A 19533-nucleotide genomic window follows, 5' to 3' on the forward strand; every position below is an offset into this window, starting at 1 on the left:
TCACACAATTGGTCTGATAGTCCATACGCTCTTATTCTGTCAGTACCGGCAGAGGCGTCGCATTTTGCTTGATGCTGTGCCGCAGACTTAGGAAGATGCCGAGCTGGTGGCCTGCATAGCGGTGGAGAAGTGGGGTGGCTGGGTGCGGACAGGCAGCGGTGTGCAGTGTCATTGGCCGGCCGTACCTGCGCTGGGTCGCTAATTACCGCAGGTAGAACGGCCCGGCCAGATGCGTGCGCAATTATCCCGCGAGATTCAGTTAGCATGGCCGTGAGAAAGGCCCGGCTGCCCCTGGCGACGCGGCGCGCACGCACGGACACGCCTCCGTCTCGGCCGTCTCTCTCTGGTCCGGCAGGCTCTGGCGCACCGATACACCGCAGCTTCAGTGCGAGGGATGCGCAAGGAACTACGGACTAGCCATAAAAATGAGCTATGGCTCGCTTACAATTTCACAATTTCGTGAACAATGGAGGATCATACCACTGTACAAACAATTACTGTGTTTGAAGAAATTTACAATACGAATTGAAGCTTTTCAGGGACTCTTACAAGAATTAGAAATTGACACAGACAGTCGCAGGATGCGAAAACAGGAAAACAATCATTACAGGTTACATCCGTCACAAATCCGTGACGACAGAAACAATAACTGGACACGACAAGGCTATTCTTACGACGCAAATCGTGACCAAAACAGACACCACACATATGACAACCACTGGCAGAGTAATAATAATCACAGGGAAAGATCACCTCTCCACTATGACAGAGACAATCAGAGAAACAGACAATATGGGAACCAAAATAATTATTTACAATGAAACCAACACTCTTAGCTGCTTACAGGCGTTGACATACATCAACGGGGACAGATGGAAATGTGTGCCCCGACCGGGACTCGAACTCGACATCTCCTGCTTGCATGGCAGACGCTCTATCCATCTTTTTTTCGCATTTTGTCCTATATTGCTCATTGAATTTGTTCGTGGCGGACGTATGATGACACCCGTTCAGCTTGTTCGTTGATCTGTTCACTCAGTTTTTTATTACAGAGGGTAGCTAAACCCTCTGACCGAACACGCTGAGCTACCCTGCCGACATCCATCTGAGCCACCGAGGACACAGAATAGCGCGACTGCAGGGATTTATCTCTGGCACGCCTTCCGCAAAACCCACATTCCCAACGTATTGTCCCGCACTACATTCGTAGTGTCCCCACCCATTATACTCATTACTCGCGGCTCGTTGCCGATTCTCGTAAGAGTTCGAGCACTGTTTGTGCATTCGCACAGAAGAAGAAGTTGGTTAAGTGGCCGGTGAGCCTGAACTATATATTTACTAAGATGGCTTCTATTCTTTCAGACGTGTCCGAAAGAACAGATACCATCTTAGTAAAAATAATTATTATCAAGGGAAACAGAATGAGTTCGGACGCAACGGTCCACCACGCAGTTACGATTCCGCGAGAAATTCTGCACCACATGACCGACAAAAAAGAAACTATGGAAACTACCGACATAACGACAGACCTGAATTTCATCAGAACTGGCGGGATTAAAACAGGGCAGGGCCCTCTCGGCAAGGTGAATTTATAGAAGTTAGGTCTCCCAATTCCAATAACGACGCGCGCCAACAAAGAGACAGTAGGCAATGACTCACACAGCTGGCACCCACAAAACATACTTATGAAACATCCCCTTAGAAAATTTTTATAAATGACAGTGCTGGAAAACCTCTACGTTATTTGATTTTCAAACAGCTGAGCAAAACTGAACGTAATCAGAAATTCACTAAACTGACACACAATATTTTTAGCGCAACGCAATATGACTTTCAATAATCCCTACAAAAGAATGGCCCTGACTAACAATAACCTATACCTTTCATGAACCACTTACCTCACAAAAATCTTTGTTACTCAAACTACTGCAACACAGCGAGCGCCAATACTGCCAGCTAAATAAAAGATTTTGATAGAGAACAAACAATGTATTTACCTTAATAATATTCAAAAGTCATCATATATATATATATATATATATATATATATATATATATATATATATATATATATATATATATATCAGCTCATGATATCCATTATTACAAATTTACTCTTTCTGACGGACACACATCCAGATCGTCCGCTCTCAAAATTCTGCCATCTGTCTCCCCACATCCACCACTGCTGGCGGCTCACCTCCAACTGCGCAACGCTACGCGCTGTTCTCATCCAACTGCCCAACACTACAATACCGAATATTACAACAATGCCAACCAGCCACAGACTGCATACCACAGCACGGTCAGTGATTTTCATACAGAGCGCTACGTGGAGTTACCAACATAAAAACCTAAACAACCTACTTACAAACGTATTTATTCTTGCCTTTCCACTATTTGCTTAGGGAGACGCTTTCTCAAGTGCCCGTGATAAGTTCATGTAGAGTCTACTTACGTCTGTTACCTTTAACAAAAAAAATCAGCATAAATGTTTAGCCTATACAGGGTGAGTCACTATTGCCACCTAGAATAACTCTGAAAGTATGAAAGGAGCTGAAAAGTTTGTGAGACAAATGTTGCGTGGGACAACGGGGGCCATAATATGACGTTGGTTTTTTGTTGCTAGGTGGGGTCGCTTCAGAGATATGAAGGTCAATTTGGTTGTCCCACAAACTTTTCAGCTAGCATCATACTTTCGAAGTATGATGCTAGCCTGTATAGGCTAAACATTTATGCAGATTTCTTTGTTAAAGGTAACAGACGAAAGTAGACTCTACATGAATTTATCACGGGAACTTGAGAAAGTCTCTCCCTAAAGAAATAGTGGCAAGGCAGGAATAAATACGTTCTATTATAATGAACCTCTCTTGCTACATTCTGATGTTAGGAATTATTATTCTGAGATCATAGATATATTTTATTGCTACGAAAATTTGTCTGCGTTATGGATATTAAATATTTTATTTCTGACACGAAATAAATCGGAAACTCTTTTAATTCTGAAATATTACTTCGTCAGACTCAAGGCAAAGTTAATGCAAGCTTCTGCTAGTGTCGCTTTACGTAAAGATAAATTTTCAAGAACCAAAGATAACAGTGCTCTGTTAATTGAAAATCAGACTTCGTAAATAACTTGCAAATGCAGGTTGTTCAGAATGTAGAGCGCGAGAAATAAAAAAAAACTAACTTTAAGCCATTTTCGGAAATTAAATTAAAATACCACACTAGCTTCCACCCGTACAAAGCATTGCCCACATTTACGTAAATGGCAAGGTGTGGGAAAAAAATCGTTCAAATGTCTCTGAGCACTATGGGACTTAACCCCTGAGGTCTTCAGTCCCCTAGAACTTAGAACTACTTAAACCTAACTAACCTAAGGACATCACACACACCCATGCCCGAGGCAGGATTCGAACCTGCGACCGTAGCGGTCACGCGGTTCCAGACTGTAGCGCCTAGAACCACTCGGCCACCCTTGCCGGCGGAATGGAAAAGGTTTCCGTTTCACAGCAAGTATAATTTTTTAAAAAGCAACTCTGATAATTATTATTTGTCGGTAATTTAAGTTACACGAAGAGGCAGCAAGCCTCTATACATCGAATGGCATACAGATCCACGAGCGGAAGACAAGAACTAAGCAACAAGATCTAAGAGTCAAGCAATAAGACGAAGATAACATGGCGCCTCTCCTTTATATAGCAGTTCATGGAATCTTTATATGTCATCGAGAAATCTAAAGTTTCGATACACTACTTGTGATAAATATTCTTTGATAAGTGTATGTTACTGTAATTACTTTTACCACTATTAGAGGCAGCACAAGACACCCGTCGGGGTAGCTGAGAGCGCTAATGCGCTGCTTCCTGGACTTGGGTAGGCGCGCCGGCCCCGGGTCGAATCCACCGGCGGATTAACGACGAGGGCTGGTGTGCTAGCCAGCCTGTATGTGGTTTTTAAGCGGTTTTCCACATCCCGCTAGGTGAATACCGGGCTGGTCCCCGCGTTCCGCCTGAGTTACACGCGTTGCAGACATTTGAAACACGTCCGCACTATTTCCCGATTTACACTAGACACAGACAGTTGGGGTACAGTGATTCTGTCCTGGAGGGTTCGGGGTGGCGGTAGGAAGGGCATCTGGCCATCCCTAAGACTAACATTGCCAAATCCGTTATAACCACGCCGACCCTGCGATCGCTGCGTGACTATGGCGTAAGCGAAAGAAAGAATGAAAGAGGCGTCACAAGACAAAGATGAAAATGTTGTCGCACTGCAGTATCCTACCACTGCACGAAGTCCTATTGTGTTTGAACAAAGTTACAACACGAGCTCTCTTATAGTACTGGGATATATGCAGATGTATGGATATATAAGCTAAATATTTATGTTAATTTTTAAGTAATGGTAACAGACAGGGACGAAAATATTGTCCTCCAGAATATACTACTTGACTGAACCTACTATAATATTTTATTTGTTCATGAGAAGCGGTAATGATTCACCAAGTAGGTTGCAAATGAACAATGTAGTCCCTGTTCACATGTTACAATAACTTTACTACATTTTAATCAGTTTGGAAACAAGAGGGCAACATTCAGACGAAACAATCAAGACAATTAATCAACAACTAAATGCAGAACAAACGGAATATATCGTAATGAAGCGACTGCAATTTTTATAGCCAGAATAAATTACAGTGGTGAGATCCATCTTGGAGATAGTACCACCAGGCCTCACTAGGTCGTGGGACGACTGAAAGTTCCTGAACTGAACAGAATGGTGATTGTCATCTTTTATTCAGTTATTAGTTGCCGTTGTTGCGCATGATCTGCCCCATTCAGGATACTTCAGACCGTGTTTCAAAATTATTTTCGTTATTAAAATTCATAGTCCATTACAAAAACTAGCACGAGTCGTTGTAATAGTATCAACAAAAGTCAATAGACCGCAGGCCTATCAAAAGATCAAACAGAATCCGAGATTTCCCGAATTGTGACTTAACTGTTTGAACACTTTGAGCTGCGTTGTAACACAGCCCTAATATTTAACGTAGTCGTGGGAAAGAAATGAACACTTTGAAATTTACCAGTGACATTATAATTCTGTCAGAGACGGCAAAGGACTTGGAAGTTCAGTTGAACACAACAGGTAGTGTCTTGAAAAGAGGTTGTAAGGTAAATATCAACAAAACTCAAACAAAAGTGATGCGGATAGATTTAGATTGAAATGAAGCACCAAAAGTAGTCGATCAGTTTTGCTGTTTGGACAGTGAACTGATGATGGGCCAAACAGAGAGAATAGAAAATACAGACTGCTAACAGTAAAAGTGGCGTTTCTAAGAAGAGAGGAATTTCTTATATAAAGAAGAGAGACCGCTAGTTTGTTTGTAATTCGTACAAATATAATTTTATACCGACTAGACTAAAATTTTGCACTCTTTTGTTACCAAAAACCGTTAGAAGTTCTTCGCCTGCTTACTTTAAATTTCTAGACGATTCCCTTATGAACTTTTTGGGAGCTTTGTTATACATTTTTAAATATACACAATATATAAACTTTGGCTTGTAATTGGTTTATATTGGCAAAAATCAGAATCGAAAGCCTAAAACCTGATTTTTTCGAATTCTGTGGGTGAAGGCGTATTCATTCGTTGCGTCCCTTTGACACTCAGTGATTCAGATACGCTCTTCGATTTAAAGCAATTGCATTCACTATGACTATCAACAAGGCACAGGGCCAATCACTCTGTGTGGCAGATATTAGGCATCCCGGTGAATGCCAGGCACTGCAGCTAGTGTCTAATACAAATTCAAGTGTTAGAAGTCTTTTCTGACGGTATTTGTCTGGAGTGTAGCCTTGCATGAAGAGAAATGTGGACAACAAACAGTTCAAACAAAAAGAGGATGCAAACTTTTGAAATGTGGTGCTACAGAGGAGTCCTGAAGATTCGATGGGTAGACCAGGTATCTAAGAAGTAATGATTCGTACTGAGGAAGAAAGAAACTTATGGCATAATCAGACAAAGAGAGGGGTTTTGTTGATAGGGCATGTCTTAAGGCATCAGGACGTCGTCAGTGTGGTAGTGGAGAGGAAATGTGTTTGTATGTGTGGATGGGGGGAGGGGGGGGGGAGAATAAAAATTGTAGAGGATCAAGGAATGAGTGCAGTAAGCAGGTTAAAATGGATGAGGGTTGCAATAGTTACTGGCAGATGAAGATTTCTGCACAAGGCAGACTAGTGTGGAGAGCTCTATTAAATCAGTGTTTGGACTGAAGACCACAACGACGACAATATTTCCCACTGAAGTTCTCCTGGTAGAGGTCGCACCACGGTTTGAACCTGCCAGTATGCAGATTATAAACACCGTACATCTACATCTATATCCATACTCCACAAGCCACCTTACGGTTTGTGGCGGGGGTACTTTGTGTACCACTGTATCCTCCCTCTTTTCTTGTTTCCGTCGCAGAAAGAATGGTTGCTGATATGCCTCCGTGTTAGTCAGTTAGTTAGTTACTTTCACGTTCCGAGAATCGTTTTGCAAGGTAGATTGTAACAATGTGGAACAAGTCATTTTACATTCTCATTGCAGTTTAATTTGTACATATGGTTACATCGTGAATATTTCTAACTTTTTCATTTCTGTAACTTTTTTTTTTTTTTTTTTTTTTTTTTTTTTTTTTTTTGCAAAATGATGTACGCATGTGAGTTAATAATTACTACCCACCCCTCTTTAAAGATTACAGTAATAGCAGTTCTACTACGGAACAGATGTTACCAAGAAGAAATATTCTCGGTTTGTACAAATTTTATTTCGTTCTCTGTCAGACGTTTTATATCATCGGTAAGTAATCAAAAATGTTTGTTATGAAGAGTCGTTAGAAAAACAAGCTTTATCTTTACCTTGAATTTACCAGTAGTTCACTTGTTTATGTTCTGGTACACAATGGTTAAAAATTATTAAAGATAAAGGGTTGAAAATCTGTATACTATCGGAAAACATACTTTACTGAAAAGGAGACTATTCTTACTACCTACATTTGAAAATTAAAGGCCTTATTAAAGAAAAACTATGAGTTAATTATATAATCTTTTGATAACCGTTATTAGAAAGTTTTTGAACCGTAATTTACAAAAGCAACATCTTTTTGAAAATCTGCTTTGAACATAACAGCGGAAAACTTACAAAACAAAATCAAGCTTTTACTTTGCTTTTATTTCGAGATATGTGGATCTATGCTGTACATAAATAGTTAACATACTTTTGTTGTGTACTGCTTCGTAGGGAAGCTGGGCAGGAGCAGAAATGATTACCGAACTTGTAAATAGAGTAAACAAAAGCGTTACTTAACTTGTAGATTTCTCCAAACGCTGTGAAGAAACTTTACAAAAGAACAAAGAGCAGTAAAGTCCAGCTATTATAAGAAACAAACTAAAGAGCGTCGTGCAGTGTGAGGCTCCCGCTACTAATACTTCAGCGAGCTGTCGAGGGCTAACTAGGAGTGTCAAAGACTGCGACCGCGACGCCGGCCATCCCAAATCGTGCGCTCTTTTTAGTCGGAACTGCTGAAGGCGTGGCGGGGCGGGTGCGTGTCGTTGGATCCGCCGGGTACCTGGCGCGGCAGCTATCGGCGTCGGAACTGTGCGTTTCCGTTGCTACCTGTGAGACGCCCCTGAGGTTGGTATCGATTTATGATAACACAGTTTTATTTCACTTGCAGCACAAAATACAACTCAGAAAAAAGTTTGAGACCAAACGATATGGTTCATGTATCAAATTGTTCCCAAAAGATCTGTTACAAGATGGTAAGCATTACACGAGCTTACTACTCTTATTCTTTGTGCTACGCTATTCAGAAACTGACAAATTTTTCAAGATTTCCCATTGTGTTCGCGAACCAGGCCCCTTAATGCTCTGATGGAATTCTTCACAAGTATTTTCTGAAATTGGCCATAAACTGCCTGCTGGAATATTTATCGGTCGTCATGAAACATTTTATATAGTACTGGCCATTAAAATTGCTACACAACGAAGATGACGTGCTACAGACGCGAAATTTAACCGACAGGAAGAAGATGCTGTGATATGCAAACAATTAGCTTTTCAGAGCATTCACACAAGATTGGCGCCGGTGACGACACTTACAACGTGCCGACACGAGGAAAGTTTCCAACCGATTTCTCGTACACAAACAGCAGTTGACCGGCGTTGCCTGGTGAAACGTTGTTGTGATGCCTCGTGTAAGGAGGAGAAATGCGTACCATCACGTTTCCCACTTTGATAAAGGTCGGATTGTAGCCTATCGCGATTGCGGTTTATCGTATCGCGACATTGCTGCTCGCGTTGGTCGAGATCCAATGACTGTTAGCAGAATATGGAATCGGTGGGCTCAGGAGGGTAATACGGAACGCCGTGCTGGATCCCAACGGCCTCGTATCACTAGCACTCCAGATGACAGGCATCTTATCCGCATGGCTGTAACGGATCGTGCAGCCACGTCTCGATCCCTGAGTCAACAGATGGGGACGTTTGCAAGACAACAACCATTTGCACGAACAGTTCGACGACGTTTGCAGCAGCATGGACTATCAGCTCGGAGACCATGGCTGCGGTTACCCTTGACGCTGCATCACAGACAGGAGCACCTGCGATGGTGTACTCAACGACGAACCTGGGTGCACGAATGGCAAAACGACATTTTTTCGGATGAATCCAGGTTCTGTTTACAGCATCATGATGGTTGCATCCGTGTTTGGCGACATCGCGGTGAACGCACATTGGAAGCGTGTACTCGTCATCGCCATACTGGCGTATCACCGGCGTGATGGTGTGGGGTGCCATTGGTTACACGTCTCGGTCACCTCTTGTTCGCATTGACGGCACTTTGAACAATGGACGTTACATTTCAGATCTGTTACGACCCGTGGCTCTACCCTTCATTCGATTCCTGCGAAATCCTACATTTCAGCAGGATAATGCACGACCGCAGGTTGCAGGTCCTGTACGGGCCTTTCTGGACACAGAAAATGTTCGACTACTGCCCTGGCCAGCACTTTCTCCAGATCTCTCACCAACTGAAAACGTCTGGTCAATGGTGGCCGAGCAATTGGCTCGTCACAATATGCCAGTCACTACTCTTGATGAACTGTGGTATCGTGTTGAAGCTGCATGGGCAGCTGTACCTATACATGCCATCCAAACTCTGTTTGGCTCAATGCCCCGGCGTATCAAGGCCGTTATTACGGCCAGAGGTGGTTGTTCTGGGTACTGATTTCTCAGGATCTATGCACCCAAATTGCGTGAAAATGTAATCACATGCCAGTTTTAGTATAATATATTTCTCCAATAAAAACCCGTTTATCATCTGCATTTCTTCTTGGTGTAGCAATTTTAATGGCCAGTAGTGTAGAAGGTGAGTATCGTGGCAGACGAGACGAAGAAGTGAAAGCGGATTATGTCGGGCGAGGCGATGCTGTGGAGACATCGGCCGGGCGCGACTTGCGGGCGCAGACAAACGAGGCTGATTACGGCGGTGGCCGCGGCTGTGGCGCCGGGTGCTTTCTCACGGAGCAGCCAGCCAGACGACCGGCCGCCGTGATTACATTGTAATTAAAGCTCCGATACTTAGCGGAGCGGGCGCCACACTTGTGTTGCTGACGTAATTGTTAACTGCGTGAGGCCGCCGGGAGAGGCAGGGTAGGGCGGGGGGCTCGGGAGACCTGTGGTTTTTACCTTTCCCCGAGTGCGTTATTACCTTTAATTTTGATGGGTAATTACAGGCGGCCGGAGAACAAAAAGCGGCGCCGTTGTCGGCTTTTGTTGCGCTGCCGGGGTCGCCGTCGTGTTCGCGAACCCTGCGCCCTCTCGCAAACGAGCGCCAACGGTTCTGGGACAGGGCAGAGGATAAGCGGTCTGCCCGTCTCCACCGCACCACCGCTCTCTCGAGCGCCATTTCCATACCGCGACAGTACTCGCAGCCAGATTTGTTCGGGCGCACTTCATATGGGTCTCTGTCAAAAGAACGCCGGTACGGAACTACAAGTCCAACTGCCACACCTTCACCCGCCCATGTTAGGTAAAATTTCTCTGCCTGACTCATGTAGTACTATCACCGTGAGAGGGTGGTACGGGACTAGAAGTCCTACCGCCACACCTGCAACGTGAATTGCAGTGACGCAGTCACTGCCCTGTGGAAATTCACTGCCTCACCAACACAGTTAGACCGCAATAGACCGGTGATGCTGTATTGTAACATATCACCCCGGACTACAAGTCCATTATTAAAAAAAAAAAAAAAAAACAAAAGTTGGACTGGATATGTGGAGCACATAATCGGTATACTAAGACAACCTTTTGGTAACTTGTTTGATCTTTGGGTGTGTATCAATTCCTTGGGGGTTTGGAGTATATCTAATAATCGGACCATCGATGTGATGTGTGGAATAATTTTATACTGCTAGTAAAACAATCTAATGGCAACCTGTGTGCTGTTTGTGTATCAATACAATGGTGGTTTGGAGCATGTCTAGCAATCTCACCTTAAATGTGATGTGTGGAATAATCTCATACAACTGCCACACCTTCACCCGCCCATGTTAGGTAAAATTTCTCTGCCTGACTCATGTAGTACTATCACCGTGAGAGGGTGGTACGGGACTAGAAGTCCTACCGCCACACCTGCAACGTGAATTGCAGTGACGCAGTCACTGCCCTGTGGAAATTCACTGCCTCACCAACACAGTTAGACCGCAATAGACCGGTGATGCTGTATTGTAACATATCACCCCGGACTACAAGTCCATTATTAAAAAAAAAAAAAAAAACAAAAGTTGGACTGGATATGTGGAGCACATAATCGGTATACTAAGACAACCTTTTGGTAACTTGTTTGATCTTTGGGTGTGTATCAATTCCTTGGGGGTTTGGAGTATATCTAATAATCGGACCATCGATGTGATGTGTGGAATAATTTTATACTGCTAGTAAAACAATCTAATGGCAACCTGTGTGCTGTTTGTGTATCAATACAATGGTGGTTTGGAGCATGTCTAGCAATCTCACCTTAAATGTGATGTGTGGAATAATCTCATACTGCTGTAATCGGTATTCATCTGTTACTAAAATAACCTGATGGTAACTTGTGTGCTCCTTGTGTATCAGTACAATGGTGGCTTGGAGCATGCTTAACAAGCTGACCATAAATGTATGTGGAATAATGTTATACTGCTGCAGTCACTTTTTACAAATATTTTTTTAGCGCAACGCATTTCGGCAGCACGCTGCCATCATCGGGTGCATTATACAGTCACTTATACATTAGCTGACAGTTTATGTACATTACCTGTGTGTTCCAGTGGGGTTAAGAATCGAAAAATAGACCTGTGTGGAAGGATGAATCTGTTACAATGTTTATTTTATGTGATTGTCATGATTAGGTAATATATATTAATACGTTTACTTACATTTATGTTGGCGATTTCGTATTCTGGCACACAGAGCACAACAACAGGTAAATCACAACTTAGCATTTCCACAAACTTGGGGTGGCCGAGAGGTTCTAGGCGCTACAGTTTGGAACCACGCGACCGCTGCGGTGGCAGGTTCGAATCTTGCCTCGGGCATGGATGTGTGTGATGTCCTTAGGTTAGTTAGGTTTAAGTAGTTCTAAGTTCTAGGGGACTGATGATCTCAGCAGTTAAGTCCCATAGTGCTCAGAGCCATTTGAACCATTTTTTTCCACAAACGTCTGTTTACAACATTCCAAAGAGTGTTTAAATTCTAAGATAAACTACCTATAATTTCAAAGAATGTTTACAACTTTCAAAAGAGTCGTAAAATCTAAGCTAACCTACTTACAATTTCAAGTCAGTAATATATACCTCTGGTGAAGATGAAAATATTTAGCTAGATGTATTGGCAATATCGAGAATGTTACATGGATACTTAATAAAAACTATTCTGTCAATGAAATAAACATTTAATGTTGGAGAAGTTTTTGAGGAAGTTAACATTATTACTTTCAAGCTTATCATTTAATAATTCATCTCCATGTGCCGTGGCATGAATGAAGATTTTCAGTTCTTCTTATAAGTCGATTTGGTGTCCCTTATCAAATGTTCAAATGTGTGTGAAATCTTATGGGACTTAACTGCTGAGGTCATAAGTCACTAAGCTTACACACTACTTAACCTAAATTATCCTAAGGACAAACGCACACACCCATACCCGAGGGAGGATCAGCCGCACAGTTCATGATTTCAGCGCCTGAGACAGCTCGGCTAATCCCGCGCGGCTGTCCCTTATCCATTTTATGTAATATATGAAGATGATGATTATGGGTGGCCTGTGTCTATTATGTGGGTGGCTATTGCTGATCCAGTGCAATTGTTAGTGTGGTAATCATTTATGTGTTCATTATATCTTGTTTGAAAGTCTTTCCCAGTTTGGCCTATATAAAGGGACCTGCAGGTATTACGTACTATTTTATAGATGCCTGATGGTGAGTGTTTATCAGTCTGCGTGTGTATATTGTGTCTTAGTGTGTGTTGCTGTTTGTCGGGTGTTGTAAAGGCAATGTTAATGTCGTGTGGTCTGAGAATGTTTGCTATTTTGCTGATAAAATGATGTATAAGTAACTGTTTAATGCCACTGATGACGGCAGCATGCTGCCGAAATGCATTGTGCTAGTAAAATATTAGTAAAAAGTGACTGCAGCAGTATAAAATTATTGCACATAATGTTGTAATACACTCGCAGACCTCAAACAATATCCATATAACATGGATAAATCTAATAATATAATTGTGTTATTTGTGATGAAGAAAAGACACATCGCTGGGTGAACATTAACAAAACCGACCAACTGCAGGAACGGATTACTGGCTGGAAAGGGAGGCATAAAGACCCTATGAATTATGAATATGCCATTTACACTGTGTACCCGTTCCTGTGGAAAAGTTAGTAATGATGAAAAAATTCATGTATGGATGAAAGGACTTGGTGTACTAGCTGAAAATGTAACTGTAACTGGAGATATTACTTTGTACTATAATTAATAAAGTGTTATCCTTGACCTCTGTAACCGCTAGACGTACATCGCGAACCGGGGGCTCAAGGATGCAACAGTTTGAAGAAATTTCAAAACATAGTGCCGCACTGCCCGCAGAGCGTCGTTGACGCGCTAGAAGGCGCTGACCAATGACGATTCCTCTGACCAGTTGCCATGTGTTCGCTGTATGTTGCACGCTGTGTGACTGACGCAGCGTACTGTAAGCTGCAGAGTGGTCCAATATTCATGTCGGGAACAAGCAGAGATTGTGTTTGTGTACGGCCAACAGATAGAAACGGCGGAGTGGCAGCACTTCATTACCAAAACATGTTCCCTCACAGAGACCAACCTCATCACACAAAAATTTCAGTTCTTCTTGAGCATTTGTGTGATCATGGATCCTTTCAGACACGAACTTGCAGGTAGGCGGCGGACTGTACGTACACCAGATTTGAAGGACCGATTTATGCAGAATTTTGAGACGAACCAGCTCCAGCCATGGTATAAGCCAAAGTACGATTATGTACCGGGTGATCAAAAAGTCATTATAAATTTGAAAACTGAATAACTCAAGGAATAATGTAGATATAGAGGTACAAGTTGACACACATGCTTGGAATAACATGGGGTTTTATTAGAACCAAAAAAATACAAACGTTCAAAAAATGTCCGACAGATGGCGCTTCATCTGATCAAAATAGCAATAATTAGCATAACAAAGTAAGACAAAGCAATGTTATTTACAGGAAATGCTCAATATGTCCACCATGGTTCCTCAACAATAGCTGTAGTCGAGGAATAGCACTGTGAACAGCACTGTAAAGCATGTCCGGAGTTATGGTTAGGCATTGGCGTCGGATGTTGTCTTTCAGCATCCCTAGAGATGTCGGTCGATCACGATACACTTGCGACTTCAGGTAACCCCAAAGCCAATAATCGCACGGACTGAGGTCTGGGGACCTGGGAGGCCAAGCATGACGAAAGTGGCGGCTGAGCACACGATCATCACCAAACGACGCGCGCAAGAGATCTTTCACGCGTCTAACAATATGGGGTGGAGCGCCATCCTGCATAAACATGGTACGTTCCAGCAGATGCTTATCAGCCAGGCTGGGGATGATGCGATTTTGTATCACGACTGTCATGCGCAGTCACTGACGTTTCGCTGTTCAGCGCCATCTGTCGGACATTTTGTGAACTTCTTTTTTTTTTTTTGGTTCTAATAAAACCCCATGTCATTCCAAGCATGTGTGTCAATTTTTACCTCTCTATCTACATTATTCCGTGGTTTATTAAGTTTTCAAATTTATACTGACTTCTTGATCACCCGGTATATCCTAGATGACAACCGCTACTATCCCTACCACCTTAAACCCCATGAACACCACTTTTAACATCTGTTCTGACGTGTATGCGACGCAACTCGTTACTGATTTCTGGGACGATTTGTTGTCTTTGCACGCATATCGTCCATTTCCAGTCAGGAATCCGTCCCAGCAGTTTTCGGTTCTATTAATATTCACCCTGTATGTAAAACCATGCAGTGATAATGCGCAAAGTCTGTAGTAATCATTTTAGAAATAAGTTGTCGTTGTAAAACAATATCCGTTTTTTATGTGACGTACTTTACTTATTACAGTACTTCCCTTGTCACCTTTCCTACTTCTAGCCGGGATCTGTTAAGACCCATGTATCAATGTAAGTTTCTTCAAGTGAGAATAATCACTCATTTTTGTTCAAACACTGTGTCATATTCTTTTCTTTTGTACCACTAATATCCTTGATATGTTATCGAGAGGTATTACAGCGGAAGTGCCGGTGAGTCTAATTGTACGAGGGCGAATAACCAGATTGGCCGATGTCTGATTAGCCACCATTACGACTATCTCACTGAGATCGCTACGATTTGTAGTAATTATTCAGGACCTGCTTGCTTTTTAATTTTACGAAGCCCCATTTGCTGTTGCGAACAATATTGGCGCACTTGAGATATTCTAAGTTGACACGGTCGGGAAAATAAGACCAAGCCAGTTATTTCACATAACATTTCGTGCAAACTCAGATTTTCTATTCCATTACATACACAAACTGTTACACAAACAAACACTACTTCTGTAATTTTTGAATGAGACGCATTTTCCCAGAAATAAGGCTAAATTAAATTGCAGCACTTTACAAGCAAAACACCTTTTGGATGCTGCACACATATTTTTTATTTTATTTATGTCCCTAGAAGTGTTTCGCCTTTTTAACATGGCTTCTTCAGCTCCTGTCCTGCAATGCAACATGATATTGTTCGTCGTAATATATTCGTTATCGATTTAAAACATTTCTTGCAACTTTTTATAATAAAATGGAAAGGCACTTACAGGTCAGAGTTTATGTCGTTATTTGAGAACCAAGCAGCTTTACAACATGTTAAAAATCGGTAGAAAGCCTACAATTTTTCGTGTACTCACTGTGTTTTCGCAAAATGACACTTTCACTGCTATTCTCTATGCCTAGACTGTCATTTCTTTTTCGAAGTGTTACCAACCCTTCCGCGCTTCTTGCTTGTTGCTTTCATTTGTCTTTTCCTTTGACTATATCTGTATTTATTATAATTTTGACTATATGTGGGTGTTTGTGTGTGTCAATACAATTTTAGGAGGGGAATGAGGGGAATGGGGGTTTGTGATCATCTACTGAGATGTTTCTCTAATATCATCAGTTAGTGTGATAAACAGTTCTTCCTATCGATGATCACAAATACCATTCCTCTTCTAAGTATATAATTAAATAATATGTGTAGACACACACACACACACACACACACACACACACACACACACACACAAACACACACACACGCAAAATTATATCAACAGACATACAAAGAAAAAGAGAAAATGAAAGCAAAAAGAGGGCCAATTGGCAATACTTACATAAATAAATTACACTGTAGACCAGGGGTTCCCAAACATTTCTCTGACGGAACACGTTGAGATCCTTGTACTTTGATGGAGCACCTTGTTTATTTTGAAGGTCAATAAAAAATTTTAAAAAATGAGAAACACTTGTTTTGTCCAGTGATTACTTAAATTTTAAATCGTAATTAACTACATATAAATCACAATAAAAAATTAAAAAATAATTAATATCTTCGAAACGTCGGAAAGACGCCGTGATATTAATAATTTTTGCGGGGCACTTACTCACTGCCTGTGCAACATGTGTGTTCTGCGGAACATAGCTTGGGAAACCCTACTCTAGACACAGAAATTGGCACATATAATGTAATATTAAGAAAACTCACAGAGTCCAGGAGGAACTGAAGGCTTTCAGTCTGTCTTCCACATGAGGGAAATCTGCTTGGTTTTCAAATAACGAATTAGACGCTGATCTGTATAAGTACCTTTCTGTTTAATTAACAAAGAACTTATCCGAAATGTTTTAAATTTGTAACCAGTGTGCAACAACGACAGAATCAGATAATATTGCAGCTGAAACACATCTGGTTGCAGAATAAAACAAAAAGTGATGTGTAGAATACAAAAGGAGTTTTGCTTGTGAACTACTGCAGTTTATAAACAACTGCAGCGAAGATGGCCCCCCATAAGAGACTTGCTAAAATAGAATTAATTCCAATTCCTTGGCTCTGACCAAGGTTTTCGTGTTGCTGATAATGGTTTCAAGCTGAATTAGGAAGCCCGATCATTCCCAATAGTCATCCCCTCTGCCAAGAACAAGCTGACCTGGTATTCAACGGAAATATCTTGGCGCTACAATGTGTCCAAACATGAAGAGCTCACGCTGCTCTTTGCGATAAGGAATTATGAACGGTCTTTTCTCTCCAGAGAAAACCAAATTTATCGCTAAGATAAAAAGAGAAAATAATGAAAAGTTCAGTTATGCAGGATCTATAATTCAAGAAAATGAGTTAGAAACATCTGTAATACATAAAAAGATACACAAGATAGAAAAATTATAATGAAAAGCAAAAATATTTACAAAGAAACTTCTTATGAAGAAATGCAACGCTAATGCGTTACAACATGGAGCTAAAACCAGATTTCCTCTTTGCAACTGAAGACCTGGCACAGAATTATAAATTAAAGAATCTAGAAGTACTAGACAGAAGAATTATGAGAACAAATTTACCTTAACTGAATCTTCTGTCGCTTCTTGGCAGAAAAGTATCATAATTGTAAATGAAAAGCGCAGCATTGCGTATGTGCTAACTACTTCTGTAATAATAGTGTAAGGTGCCTATGATTTCGCACCTTACAAGCACCCATCCACATACTTTGCCATGATCTACAAACACAATTTGGTGATACGTGGTATCGTATATATCAATATGTAAAGGAGACTGATATTGTCACGTACGCCTTGTATAATTGTTAATGCTTATTGCATGAAAGGTGATGGAGTGTCTTTATTATTAGAACAGCGTAATGAATGATTAACTCTACTATTGGAGGTGGGAATGACAGTGGAAATGGAACGGCAGGCGGAATCAAGCCTTGGGTGGAAGGCTCACACAGGTGTCGTGGTTCAGCTCCACACAGGAAGTGCCAAGGCGTACAGTCTGGACACCTGAGCGCGAAGACACAATGCAGGGGCAACCGACCGCTATTGGCCGCTATTGAAGTAGGGGCCGGAAGGATAACCGGATAATACTTGCGAACGCTGAAAATCTTGGACGCAGGTGAGAGGAACGGAGAAGCGGCACCTCGGAAACCACATAGGCTTGATTATTTCCGAGAATTTTTACTCAGAAGCGTACCACTGTACGAGTATAGGTTTTCCCTCGCAAACTTTCCGCACTGGACGACAAAAGACTAAAATATGGTTGGTCGGCGTTCAGAAGAATCTGTAGAGAGGGAGAATGTTCCGTGGTTTCGGGAATATGATTCGTTTTCGGAATTACGATGTTGGGGACCTGAGCCTCGCTGGGATGCCAGAGGTGGAGGAACGAGGTCTTCCGTTGTGAGCGCCCGTGTGTGACGGTCGCTCGATATCAGCTTTGCTGGTACAGACGGACTTGCTGTTTTTGCTCTCAGTAGAGTTTATAGTTAGAGCAGTCAGGCACTGTACTGCTGTGAACCTATACGATTCTGGACTTCACCTTCGGGTTGGAAGTCGTCGTTGAGTACGCAGCATTCAGTAATTAAGAGCACTTCCTCTGCCTGTACTTGCGTTTTAAGATTATCCGAACTCCATTCTTGTGGCTGGGAGTTCACGTTTCTTGTCTGTAGAAGACAGAGAGGAGAAGACAGTATTATATATTAGTCAGAGGACCGTCTTCTGCTGTCCTAGTGTTTGGAAGAGTTTATTTGTGGCTGGAGTTCTTCCATTGTTGCAGATGAGTACGAGAACCATCACTTTGACGCCCCAGACGCAGTACATCCAAATTGCTTCGGCTTATTTGGGCTATAAAAGCTAAACAGCTATGATCACGTTAGTTTATTTCTGCCGAGGTTCCACACCACCATAGATCATCTTTGAAAGTAGTGTCTTCTAGTGTTTGATATGTAGATGATGTCAGTCATCTCACGTTATTGATATTAGACCATGCAGAATTAGGAAACGTAAACTTTGTAATATAAAGGTTTGTTTTTAATCAACAATAAATATATAAGCAGGAACAACGTTTATCATTTAGTAGGATTAGTTGCCTTCATCATTCATTTATGTTTAGATTGTAATTTACAGAATTAAGAGATCCTAAGGTCTCCTTCAGGGGGTAGTCAGAAATAGAAATAACAATATAGATCTAAATTACAAGATTAAAATTTGTTAACAATGCACATAAAAATTAAACAATAAACACAAGTCTTTCTTTATTCATATTTGGTGTTGATTTTTTTTTAGTTTAATTTTAATCTTGTAATTTAGATCTGTATTGTTATTTCTAATTTCTTCCTCAAGCCAATAATTGGAACAACAAAAATATGGTATATTTTCGAATTTTAAATTTATCTAACTTTTCCTCAATAATTTTCGAGTTTAATGCTGGAAATAATTAGTTCTAATCCTTCTGCTAGATTTTCGAATCGTTTACAATTTACTACTTTTATTTTTCCTAATATCTGACCCATTTTTACATTTTTGATTATTTCTTTATCTTCTTCAGTGTACAAGAAACTGTCCTTGTCTTCAAAAATCCTTATTGTTTTTAAGTAAATTATTTTAGGAAATGAATGTCCATTAAAAGTAGAAAGACCAAGTGTATTTATTTCCAAAAATGTTTCTTCCTTGGGATAGTAAAACATTTCTAATTATTGTCGAAAATTACTATATGCAATACAAATAAAGCCTTCTTTTTTAAGAATATTTTTGTTTTCCTTAAGTTCTATAATTTAAATTTATTGGGACCTTTAAAAATATAAACAGATTTTCATATCATTTTGTTCACCCAAACGCCAACATTTGCAAACTTGTTTTTATTGCTTACCACAAAACCATAAATTTTAAAAACTCCTCTTGTAGGAAAATCTAT

At 41.1% G+C, this 19533-nt stretch overlaps 1 pseudogene; it reads right to left on the reverse strand.

Annotated features, from left to right (window-relative positions):
- Positions 1-259: 259 nt before the first annotated feature.
- The window catches only part of LOC124788501, a 40102-nt pseudogene continuing 20828 nt past the window's right edge, over positions 260-19533 (reverse strand).

The sequence above is a fragment of the Schistocerca piceifrons genome, chromosome 3 (genome assembly GCF_021461385.2).
Source record: "Schistocerca piceifrons isolate TAMUIC-IGC-003096 chromosome 3, iqSchPice1.1, whole genome shotgun sequence".
NCBI lineage: Eukaryota > Metazoa > Arthropoda > Insecta > Orthoptera > Acrididae > Schistocerca > Schistocerca piceifrons.